Source organism: Myotis davidii, unplaced genomic scaffold (genome assembly GCF_000327345.1).
Source record: "Myotis davidii unplaced genomic scaffold, ASM32734v1 scaffold332, whole genome shotgun sequence".
Taxonomy (NCBI): Eukaryota; Metazoa; Chordata; class Mammalia; order Chiroptera; family Vespertilionidae; genus Myotis; species Myotis davidii.
Window position 1 is genome coordinate 91,582 of NW_006285779.1, and position 13,271 is coordinate 104,852.

Sequence of the window (13,271 nt, forward strand, 5' to 3'; positions counted from 1 at the left end):
TAGTTAAAAGTTTGATTTCTTGCAGTCTCATGCAAAGGAGACTTTCCAACGTCCCTTAAAAACAGCTTTTTAAAACCAAGGGTCAGGACAATAAGAAGCCCACAGAAGTGAAATAGAGAGTTTGAAACCTGTAAATATGGGTAATTCGCTTGTAGTATTAACAGAGAATAAGAGCCTTTATCTTTGTAGGTTAGGACCAAGAATAAAGAGGCAGCCCTCAGATTATCAATGGTTATGAATTCCAACCTACCGTCTTGCCAGCAGACTTCCCTAATGAAGGACTACACCACAGTACAATGTAGAGATAGACAATTTTCAAAGGATGAATATGTCCTGAAATGCTTCTGGAGAATTGGACATATTCATAAATCTCTCTCCTCCAGGAGCTACCACTGTTCAAATTCTTACTATGCACAGTAAGTGCTTTATATAAATGTTCTCCTTTAATTCTCATGTCAATGCTACGTCATTGTAAAGAAGAAGAAACTGAGTCTCGTAGAGTTTAAATAGCTTTCCAAGGTCACACACCAATCAACATGTAACAACCATTTGCTCAGGTAGATATGTGATGAATGGTATCTTACACATAGTATAATTCCATTACTCCCAGGATGCAGGAGATTCCAGGAGCAGATGATTAAAGGTGGCAGTATCTAGCTTTGACCGTATCTAGCTTGCTTGTTTTCTTTTCTTTTCCTTCCTTCCTTCCTTTCTTTCTTTCTTCCTTCCCTTCCTTCCTTCCTTCCTTCCTTCCTTCCTTCCTTCCTTCCTTCCTTCCTTTCTTTCTTTCTTTCTTTCTTTCTTTTTCTTTCATATAGTTACCAAATACTATTTAGTACTGTCTATGTGCCATGCACTGTGCTAATGCTGATTACAGTCTTGGGGAAGGAGATGTGTTCACAGCTGCCAGATATGTTTTTAGCAGGTCAGTGGAGAGAAGAGGTCGTTCCCAGGAAGCAGTAGTTGAAGGCCCAGAAGAATTTCAGGGCAGTGCGTTATCAACAGTTCATTCATAAATAGGGTATTTAGCAGTCAAGAATGCCTATTGTAGGCCTATGAGAGCAACTCATTTTGAGGACCATAAAATATTTATATGTGTATGAGTAAACACAACTAAAGAAAAATATATTAAAAGTAGAAAGATGAAGAATAAAAGTTAAAATAGCTCATGTTATAGGCTTCTCCACACAACAGCTATGGCAAGGATTTCAGTGCAAATGATATATGTGTGAGGTGATCCCAGGAAGGACAATTAGTGGAATTTAGAATTGACACAAGGAAGATAATGCAGTGAGGAAGCCTTGGTGAGTAGGTTACTACTGAGAACAATTAGACCTCTTGCTGGACACCTCTGGGAGAGAGTGAGGAACATGCCTCAGAGCTGTAACCACTCTACCCCGGGGGGGAAGAGGCCAGAGCATTCATTTTCTAAATAACATTTATCATTGTCTGAGGGCTCCCCTCCAAGCCTTCGGCTTTCCTTACTTCCAGATGGGTCCATAGATAGGGTTAGTGAAAGGTCAAAGGCAGAGTTCCAGAAATTGGCAGGACACTGTCCAACTTACACAGGAAACATGAAAGCTAAGGAGAATGGTAGCATCATTGGCAGAACCTGTTAAGATCCTCATACCACCATTCATAGAACACCGCAGTCAAAATCCTGGTAAATTTCCAGTCTTGTATTAATAAATGCATTAGGCCATGTTTTTCTAGAATATATTTGTATTAGTTCACTCAAACTGGATGTCTTATTCATCCATTTGAATAGAAAAATATCTGTAACTTTAAACAGCACATAATGTTCTATTATGTATGTGTTATAATTAATTTGCTGGAGTCTCCTATTGATGGACACTTCGGTTGCTTCCAATATTTTTAGTATTATAGATATTAGGGCCATGACATATTTTTGCATAATTTTTGGAACTTTTCTTAGCTTATGTTGCTGGATCAGTGTGTACACACATTGTAAAATAAATATTCTATCATGCAACAGAAATGTTTTCACAATTTATATAGTCACCAAAATGAAGAAACGTGCCCATTCACATCATCCTCAGCATCAGCAAGCTCTGTCATGTTAATATTAGATATTGTATAGCCTTATTTGTGAGAATAAACACCTTTTTCATATGGTCCCTGATGGTTACACTTTTTCTATTTCCTTTGAGATGTTTGGCTATGGAGTCTATGAATGTGTTCATTGTTTAATTTTCAATTGACTCACTGGACCTCTTTGTGGTTGAGTGATATTAACGTTTTATCTGCCACAGCATTGCAGATGGCTTTTCAAATTCAAAATGTGTCTTCCAGCTTCATTTCCTTACATGAAGTAAAAAATAGGTAGTTTCATTTTATGCGCCATGTTAGGAAAGACTCAGAGGCAGAGTAGCATTGAACAGACTATCAAACTACAGCAGGAAGGCTGGGTAGGGTTGGGGGCAGGGTAAGAGATCAACCAAAGGACTCGTATGCATGCATATAAGCATAACCAAAGGACACAAGACACTGGGGGGTAGGGGAGGATGGGGGAAGGTCAAGGGGAAAAAAAAGGAGACATATGTAATACTCATTATAATACTTTAAGCAATAAAACAAAATTTAATAAAAAGAAAGACTTCCCATGTAAAAATTATGAACATTCTTAGCCATATTTTCCTCTGGTATAATCTTAACTTTTAAAAATTATTCCAGTAAATTAGTAAGTATGGCCAGGGAAAGTATGTTTAGGGATCAAATAGTTTATAAAACATAAGATTCAACATTCTGAGCAAGTTTCCTTACTTAGGGCTACTCGGGGCATTGACTATGGTAATAGGAATTATGTCTCCAAGGGAAGTAGAGTATGCCATGTTTCTGAAATATATTTGACCTTGGATCACTTAAAAATGTTTTTTCTGGGTGACTTTACTAACATCATTCAAAGGAGTATTCTGTACAAGACTAGTTTGGAAGACAGAAAAAAAGCAAAGTCCTGCAGTACTAGAGATAATGTACTAGAAAAGATACAAATCTTTATCTTCCTGGGATTCAGCCCAATAAATTGAGCTGTAAAATGATCATACCTATTAGTAAACTAGTAAATCAATTCTACTTCATCACAATTCTAGTTCAAAAGCCTGGTTACCTGTTTTAGAATTTAGGTACAAATAAAATATGTAAGAATCTTTATATGCAACACAAAATCCTGAGTGTAATGTTTAGTTTTGTTTTTGCCTTTTAATCACTGCTGGTAGTATTTCAAACCTACTCAGACTCTTGAGTTTATCTTATTACCCTTGAGTATTTTGGAATGATCTACGTCTTAAAAATGCAACAGAGTTAATTGTAAATCTCTTAATAGTACTCTCTTTGCCAAGTATTATTTCTTTCACTTATGCTTATTTTGTGAAGAGGAAAAAAAATGAATATGATTAATGTTAATGTTTCTCTGTGAACAAATGAAAAACTATAGAATAATATCCAGGAAGCCTCAGGAGGAAACTTTTAAGCTGTTGGATTTTAATAGCTGGAAGCAAACTTAAAAGTTGACCACCCATCACTTTCTGCTCATGTAGGACAAATTGGGAATGAATTGGCTTGCCTGGTAGGGCAAAATAGAGAATTCCTAGGATGTCCTCATGAAGAGAGATCCCTATGTAAACCTGTGGGAAAATAAGCTTTGGTAAGAAGCATTCTGCTAAAATGTTGGAGAATTAGAACTGAAATAGGATTTAACTTGTTCTACCAACAAATTAAATTCCATAAAATACCCAACTTTCCATGAGGCAGGATTCGAGAAAGAACAATCATGGACTCACTGCTCATTTATTGTATTAAAATCAATGCATTAAAGAAACTTATATCTCCCATCTCATCTGCTAATGAAAAGTTGTCTTTGTGTCTCTTCCTTAGAAGATTAAATTATAACTGCAGAGTTTTATACAACTTTTCCAGGAAAATTCTTAGCTGAAAGCAATACAGAACTTTGGGTTGTTCGATTCAGTAACATTCTCTCTGTTCTCTTCTCTCTCTCTCTCTTGCTCTCTCTCTCTCTCTCTCTCTCATATATATATACATTATATATATAATATATATATATACACACACATATATATATATAATATATATTAAGAATATTTTTTAATTAGAATCAATAAAATGAATATAAAAGTCCAATAGGAACCACAAGTAAATCACACATAAAAGAGGAGTTTTCTTTCTCTGGTCTTTCCATTTTTTGAGAAAGACAAGTGATTCTAGGAAGAAGGAAATTTATGAAAAGTCTTGGTAGGATCATAGAGCTATTCTAAATTCAAATTTCATGCGTCACTCGTTCTGAGGAATAAGGTTTCTCTCTCTTTCGAGACCATTTTTTAAGGGGAAAAGTGCTTATATATGTGTGTATTTGTGGGTGCATGGGTGAGTTCCCTGGTATAAAATCAATAAAGAAAAACAAATAGCATTTTAAAGAAGTTGTAAATGTGGTTTAATATGAATACACACCTAATTAGATGTTTGTTTCAGACATGCCTTTCTGCTTTCCTGGTATGGGGGGGTAATTCTCATTTAGTGCACGGTACTGCTGGGTATGCAGTCATTTTCCAAGGGCATTTATGCATTGATTGCTATTTCTAGAGCATTCTGCCTCCCAGCCAGGCATGCTGGGAAAGTGGCATCCTTCAGAAATTGCGATGATTTGTCCCATATTCCCTGACATGAGTCTTTTTTGTTTAACAGGGTGGCTGTCAACAGGAAAGCAGGAGGAGTTAGTGTGCTTTGCCTTGAGAATCAGATATAACAATTGGGAACATGAAAATTGCACTCCTTAGTACTATGTAAATTTCTTTTTATAAAACTCAAAAGGCACCAATAATAATCAATGTTCTTCTTACTTATACAGCTTAGATACTTAGAAAAGAAATGCTGGTTAGATTGTTGAATTATATTCTGATTGCCAGATATTGTGCTGACATTCCATTTACCAGATCATGTCTTATTCCTTCTCCTTTAACCCCAGAACAATTGTATAAGGTCCAAGCTTTATAAAATTACCCCATGTTACAGTGGCAAAACTGAGGCCTAGAGAAAAAAAGTAACTTGCCCAAGTTCACCCAACAGTTAATGGTAGAACTAGAATTGAAATCCAGGTTTATCTCCGACTCCAGGACCAAATGCTTAACCATGATTCTATACATGATTTTTTTTTTTAAATCCAGGAGCAAAAAAGTAGATTCCATTTTATAATTCTGAATAATAGCAGCTTAGTTGTTCCATCATGTTTTAAGGCATTTATTCAAGAAGCTTTCAACTAGTTTCTATTTTATATCCAGGAAGTATTCTACTAGAATGTAAGCACCATGAGCTATGAGCGGCAAAAAAATCATACCCTTCAATTCCCAGACTAGAAGAGTTTCTGACACATAGCAGTGCTTCACTAAGTATTTGTTGAAGGAATGACTTGAGCATCTAAGCAAGGGTGCTGGACTTTTCACGTCACGGAATATTGGTGGAATTGAGTGATTGATAGTAACTTCCTGAAGTCAATTTGCATGGGATATGAATCTTGGAGTAAAGATGTAATGAAAGAGGAAGTCAGAAAAAGATTAGGAAACGTCTGCCGCTCTTTTTAGAGCTTTATGCCCAAGACATGTAGAGAAATAGACATTTTTCAGAGTTTGGGCTAATTTGCTCTTGTCTTCAACTAAAACAAGACCCTCTCAGTCTTCCTGCGATCCTCACACACGAATTAAAAAAAAATTCTCCCTGATTTCTGGAAACTGCTCCCGGGAATTTGTGATTATATTTAGACTACATGGAGTGTCCATTCCTAAGGGCATTTCACAGAAGACAAAACCTTATATCTTACAATGAATCTCTAATTGTAGGACTTTAGACGTCAGAAATCTTATAGAAAAGTCTCTCAAAGGAGGGAAATAAGGCCGGAATTTTTGGACAAGATGCCATCTGTGATGCCTGAATCCATCTAGGGAGATATTAATCTTTCTGCTAACAATCCTTCCAGGTTGCCACTATCTGGTGTATCTCCATCTACTTTTTCTATTTTTTCTACCACTAGGTTCATTTATTCATTCATTCATTTGTTCAATTATCATTTGTGCCAGGCATTGAGAATATACAAAACAATATAATATAATATAATATAATCCTTGAGCAAAACAGATACAATCCTTGCCCCAAGGGAACTTATAGTCAGGGAAGGAGGGAAACAAATAAAAATAAATAAACAGTAAGGCTAAAATGCCAAAGAAACAATAATAGGTGTATAATGGGCTGGGAGCACATCTGAGACCAACCCAGTCGGATGTAAGAGCATCAGGACAACCCCTGTGTAAGTTCTGATTGTGAAAATGAGGCCTGAAGAAAGGGTAACCACCAGGCCAAACATACAGGGAATGATGCATCAGTCCATCGAATACTTCAACATCTGGTCTTTTATTTCTTCCTCAAAGTTCAGTCTGGTTGGGGTGTCAGGAATAAGGTGGTCCCTAGTAAAAGGTGAAATAGAAAATAGGTTGGGAAGCCACTGGTGTAATAGGATGCAGAATTGGAATGGTAACTTCAGCTCTTTGTGAATCTTTGGTGGAATTTATCCCAAGATTAACATGATCAACTGAGTGTCTTGACAGTATTGTCCTGCCTGCAGCATGTAATAGGATTGGAGAGGGTTAAGGCTGCATTAAAGGGGCTCAGTGGGGAGGCTGTTCTTTCAAGTAGGAGATGACTATGGTCCAGGAGGCATGGCCTAAGTTTCCAAAAGGGCTGAACCAGAGTACACATGTTTTAACAGGACAAAGGTATTTTACAAACTCAACTAACACGAATCCTATACTTATTCTGCACTTAGTACCATTAAACAACTTGTCATGAAATCAATTTGACCCTAATCACCTTAGGAATTCTTTTCAAGCAGTTTTCATAAATGCAGATGATAGTCTTTATCGGAGGATGCTTCTTATTCATGGGGAAACTATTTTCTTTCTTTTTTAAAATATATTTTTATTGATTGCAGAGAGGAAGGAAGAAGGAGAGAGAGATAGAAACATCAATGATGAGAATGAATCCTCAATCGGCTGCCTCCTGCACACCCACTACTGGGGATTGAGCCACAATCAGGAATGTGCCTTTGACCAAAATCAACGCTGGGGCCCTTCAGTCCGAAGGCCAATACTCTATCCAGTGAGCCAAGGCATTCTTTCAATGGTCAGCTCTGCAGGAAACCTGGGCAATGTAATATGCAATAGTTACATTAATGAAGTTCCTTTTCTGAACTGAGCAGCTGTCAGTGAGAGCAGAGGGTTGCCTTCTGGAGCTCAGAACCCTCTTGCCCGGGGTGAGAATGGAAGAGCAAATTATAAAAACCACTATGTTGTCATGGCCATAAAGATGGCAGTAAAGATTTAAGGCCAAGCATCCACTTCTCTTGTATGTACAGCCTAAGGCAAACTGAATTCTTAGCATTTCTTGAGTGAAAGACATACTTTATCCTTCTGGGCCCTGGACATTGTTGTTCCTTTGTTTCCAGAAGGAAGTAATTTGCTAAATGGAACCTTGCTGCACTAAAAGGGGTAAAGACCTTAAAAGAAGGGAGCAACCCATTCTCTTTTGAATCTATTATTATTGCTGCTTTTACTAGTAACTGACCCTTCCAGTGGCTAACAGTATTATTTGGGTTAGTTTTCAGTCCATATGGCTGTGTACAGCGTTTTAATATGTAGGGGATGGTGTGTGTGTGTGTGTGTGTGTGTGTGTGTGTTTGATGGGGAGGTGAAAGGAGATACATGTTAGTAAATGGATAAATGGAGGAGGAAAGCAGTTTTTGAAGCTGGTTGAACAGCACAACCAAAAAAGAATCATCTTGATTTAAGTATCCAGCTGTTTCTTTATTTCTTTCCTTATGAGCTCTTAGACCCAAAAGAAGGTCTGGCTGTGAGCTACCGCACAAAAGGAGATCTGGTCTCCAGTGGATAGAACAACGCAAAGCTATTTCTGAACAATAAAAAATACCCGTAAAAGAAATGTTTAATGAAGAACCAATCCTAGTGGTTAGGGGTGGGCTGCATCAAAGAAATTTCAAAAACACAGAGTTACTTATTTTAATGACAGCTTCAAGGCCTCACAGATTGACTAGCTATTTTCAGTATTAACACACAGAAAGATAAACATCGGTAAGGCCACAAATGTTGATTAAAATTTGTCTCTGAAGGATGAAAATGGCAGCGTGGATTATGGTGCTGCCTTGTTATTTTTTGACACCTACTTTGGGGACCCATTTGAATACTTGAGTAAAATTGACAGTTACATTTGCATGTGGCAGCGGTTGCTGATTAAGTAGCAGAATGTTTATGGACAGGAGCGGTTGGGTGAGGTTGCACTTTAAGGTGTGTGTGGTACAGCTTGCCCCTTGCGGTTTGCTCCCTGGACACCCAGCAGCTCTCCAATTGATGGGCAAGCTCTGTGCTGCACTTGGAAGATGGCAAATGGTGTTGGGGAGAGTGAAGGACGGGAAGCAGTTTAATCTGCTTCCCAGTTTTCACTGAAATTGGTCCTGGAGGCATTTTAAATTCACTTTTGGAGGAAAAAAAAATGGCCACAATGATTAACGCAGTCTGAAAGAATATGTCAAGAGCTACTTAGATTGCACAGGTGTCTGTTATCAAAATCTCAGCAGAGAAGGGTTAATCTGGTGCATGTTATTTTTGATACCCCAGGTGGGCTACAGCTAAGAACAGGATAGAAGAGCAGGAAGGAGACACTTAAATAGAAAACATTGATTTTGCAAGCGATTAAATCAGTGAGTGAGATGAGAGATATGTATTGGTAGGTGAACTGAGAGGCTGCAAAAGATAGCATGGGAAAAGCAAAGGTATCAGTCCTGTCTTCCTGAGAAGAAACCCAGCTCCAGGATTGCCTATGGCCCAGGCAGATGAGTCATTGCTTTTTGTTTCAGAAAGGTCAGCACTTGATTCATTCCCTTCCCAACAGACATTTATTCTTAACTAAATGCTTAATAAAATAATTTCATTTTGAGTAAAGTGATATTTACTGCAAAGCTTGCAACATGAATGGATTTCTTTCCCAATTTGATGTTATTTGAATATTCAAGTAACCTTCTATTCCTGAAGGTTTCCATCTAAAATCCAAAACTTTGGGAATCAGTTTTATGGGGCTCTGATTTGAATATAAGATGGCACTGGTGATATCAAACTGGAGTCATCATTGGAGACTAAGTGGTAACTGGTATAATTGAACCATTCAATTCTTGGGAGGAAGAGCTCTCACCTAAGAGAATAATGTGAACTATGAAGCTAAAGACAGTGAGTGACTTTCCAAAGAACATAATGCTAAGCCATGGCATGTTCAAAGGCAGTTTCCATAGTCTTGCCATCACACTCATAAAAAGTGATGATGTAAACTGATGAACAAAAACAGATTCAGAGACAGAGAAGCATTGATCAGACCATCAAACCTCAGGGAGAAGGTAGGGGAGAGTGGGGCTAAGGGGGAGAGATCAACCAAAGGACTTGTATGCATGCATATAAGCCTATCCAACGGACACAGACAACAGGGGGGTGAGTGAGGGCATGTATGGGAGTGGTGCTGGGGGCAATGGGGGATAAGTACACATATGTAATACCTTAATCAATAAAGAAATTTTAAAAAAGTGATGATGTGGTGTGTTTTACATTATGAAACCTGCTTCTAGAAAACAACAGGGATTCTTGTTGGCCCAGGTATGGAATCACATTGCCTGTGGTAAAGTATGCCCTGTTCTGTGTTTGTGGTTGATGTTGGAGGGTTTGCGTAGTACTGAGGATGTCATTAAGTATAGGGAGACGGCTTTACCGTTATCGTTTAGGTTCCTCTGTGGCAACCAAAACCTCCTTTAAAATTAGCACTTGATTTCTAGTTACTGTAGCTGTTGTTTTTGAAAGTGATTAATAAACCAGAGTCAATCTGATCTTTTTAGAAAGGAAGTGTTTCAGTCTCTTGGCCAACGATGTGATGATTCCATCTCCTAGCTGGTAAGTAAGAAAGGGAATAAAGTGTTTAGAGCTAAATAGATGCTGAGGAGCCAGAGCAATGGTCCTGCAGAAAGTCAAGGACCAGTGTCTCCATAGAGCCCTCATCTGAGTCATGGCTATTTAAAAAGGACATCCAGGTCATTGTGGATCTCTCAGACCAAGCTCAGGACTCAGGAAGGTCTCAGGGGAGATGCATAGACCTCAGAATCAAGAAGGGATAAGGGTCTGGACTTGACTGCAGATGCCAATGCAACCCAGAATCTGGCATTCTGAATGCCACCCAGGAAGGCACAACCCAGGTGAAAATAAGCTGCTTGTTTAAGACTATTAATGAGTTCTTGTCCTCAGATAGCCCCAAGCTTATCACTGTTGCCTGGTAAATAAGTATTTTCTTCTCCCTTTGGGGAATCTGAAAATTCAATTCTATTTCTGCAGCTGCCTAACAAAGCAACATAGCAATAGACACTACATATACAAACTATGTAAAGTTTTCCCCAAAGGGTAGAATGTGTGTTATAGTGGATTATAATAAGAAAATCCAGCAAGAACTATCCAACAAACACAGCCATGAGGGGAAGTTTTCCCAGCCATGAGATCTAATTAATAGAGTCGAGTTTATAGAGGAGATGCAGCTTAATGGTTTTTCAGTCTCCCCAATCAATTAAATATATTATCTAATTTAATTTAAAGGGTAGGATTAGAAGGATAACACCTTTCATGATTACTTTTAATAACAGCTTTTTTTGAGATCTAACACACATACCAATAAATTCATTTCATTAAAGGATATAATTCAGTTCTTTGTAGTTTATTCACAGATTGTGCCACAATGAACACTGTTTGATCCTGGATATTTTCTTTTAACTTTTTCCAAACCACAAAATATCTTTCTAATACAAAATAATTGAGGTTATATTTTGGTTGTGTTTGTACCAATTCTGATGGGGATTCCTCACTGGCCAGAGTTGTGACCACTGTTATGCTTATATCAACTTTAAAGGAAGTCCCCTGAACAATACTAGTAAAAGAAAAATGTGCACCATTGGATAGTTGCACTGAAATATTTTTTCAGATACATTAGGCCCTTGAAAGTGTATTAGCAGGAAAGATAACGTATTATGACATGAGTGTAGAAAAGAACTCCTTACCAGGGGCTCTTTAGACCTGCCTTCTATACAACACACCCTGACAAGCGTGGCTAAGCAACTCAATCTCTCTGGACAATTATTTCCTTATGTATACAAAAGAAAAAAATCAAATATTTACTGAGAATCCACCGTGTAAACATGGTGTTTTGATAGCAATGGGGTGCAGTGGGCTACTTTAGATTATGTGGTTAAGGTTCCCTGAGGATGTGACATTTGAGCTGCAACGGGTATGTTGCAAAAGATGCAGGCAAGTAACAATCTGGGTATAGAGCCTTCTAGGCAGAGGGGTTAAGCAACTGGAAAGACCATAAGGTTGGATTGGATTTACTGTGTTGAGGGTCAGAAAGAAGCCAAAAGAAACTAGAACAGACTAAACAGTAGGGAGAAGGATTATGAGAGGAGACTTGAGAACTCAAGAACATCATGTAGGGCCTTGGAAGGCATTGCAAAGGCCTTAGATTCTATTCTAAGTTCGATGGGTAGGCATTAACTGGTTCCAAGCAAAAACATCTCATCTTTATTTGTGTTTAATAGATTACTGACTTTTAAGATGGCCATAAATGAAGTAGAAAGATAAAATAGGAAGTGACTGTACAGTCCAGGTAAACTGTGATGCTGGTTGGGACTAGGGTGGTAGCAGTGGAGGTGAAGGAGAAAACAGTATCTGCATTTGACACTTTAACCTTCCTATAGTTTTAATGAGGTTCAAATAAGAAAAACAAAAGTGATATGTTGTGTTAACATAGAACAGGCTATTTAAGCATTATTTAATTTTTAAATTAAATCTTCCTGCTGGCTGGCATAGTTCAGTGGTTGAGCATTGACCTATGAACCAGGAGGTAACGGTTCAATTCTAGTCAGAGCACATGCCCAGATTGAGGGCTCAAATCCCAGTGTGGGGGCTCGCTGGGGAACTCTGTTTCCCCTCCAAATGTAAATCACCTTTGTCACAACCACTGAGGACACTTATTTAAAAACTAGAGGCCCGGTGCATGGAATTCATGCACAGGTAGGGTCCCTAGGCCTGGCCAGCGATCAAGGCCGATTGGGGCCTTTGGGCTGCCGGCCAGGGCCTTCCTTCATTCTGTGCTGCCCCCTGATGGTCAGCGCACATCATAGCAAGCGGTCGAACTATCAGTAGGTCAAACTCCCCAGGGGGGCAATTTGCACATTAGCCTTTTATTATTTATATAGGACTATACAAATACAAGGAGAAGATATATATTATTATTATGGTTATTACTATCATTTATACACTCAGATCCAGCCATGGATGCATTGGTAATCGTAATCCTAAGGATGACTTGTGTACCATATACCCTCTTCAAAGACGAATGGACTCCCACTCATGGGTACCATGAATGTTCTCTAAGCTGTCTTTGAAGAGGGCTTTGTAGTGAATCAGTTGTCAAATGGAAAATTCTAAATCTTGTCTGTACAGCATGCCACCTTTTAAGAATCAAAGAGCACTATTCTTCCTTTTATATAAATGTAAAAAGTAAAACAAAATGAAAACAAAACCCTGATGAATTTGTATCTCACTGAATTTCAAAAGCAACCATTTGTTCAGTAGAATCATAAAGTGCTTTTGGTGTGCCAAGCAATGAACTTGAACTCTAGCATTATTTCGCGTATTTTACATTTAATGTATCATACAATCCTCATAGAAACCCCATGAGATTGGAAGTATAAATGGCCCATTGTCACATGTAAAAATTTTCAGATGACTCTTGATAAACGATATGAGAGAAATAGGTGAAGGATTCCCAAGTATGGTGCTTACATCATTTTTCTTTATAGAGAAACTTCAATTAAGTTCACTCTAATATGTCCATGGAAAATTCACTCCACAGCCCATTGCAACATTCACATGGTAAGCAAGATCAAAAGTGACTTGTTGACAAACAGTATTAGAAGAACAGAAGCCAGAGATTTAGGGAAACGTGGAGTTGGTGCCAGAAAGAGTAGCATTTTGGTTCTAGCATTTATTTGTGCTCCTTATTTTCAGAGATTCAGAAACTCTCACATTATCCTAACCGTGTTTTTCATGTACTATGCCTATTATTTGAACTTTTAACAACAGTTTTTTAAAATGTGA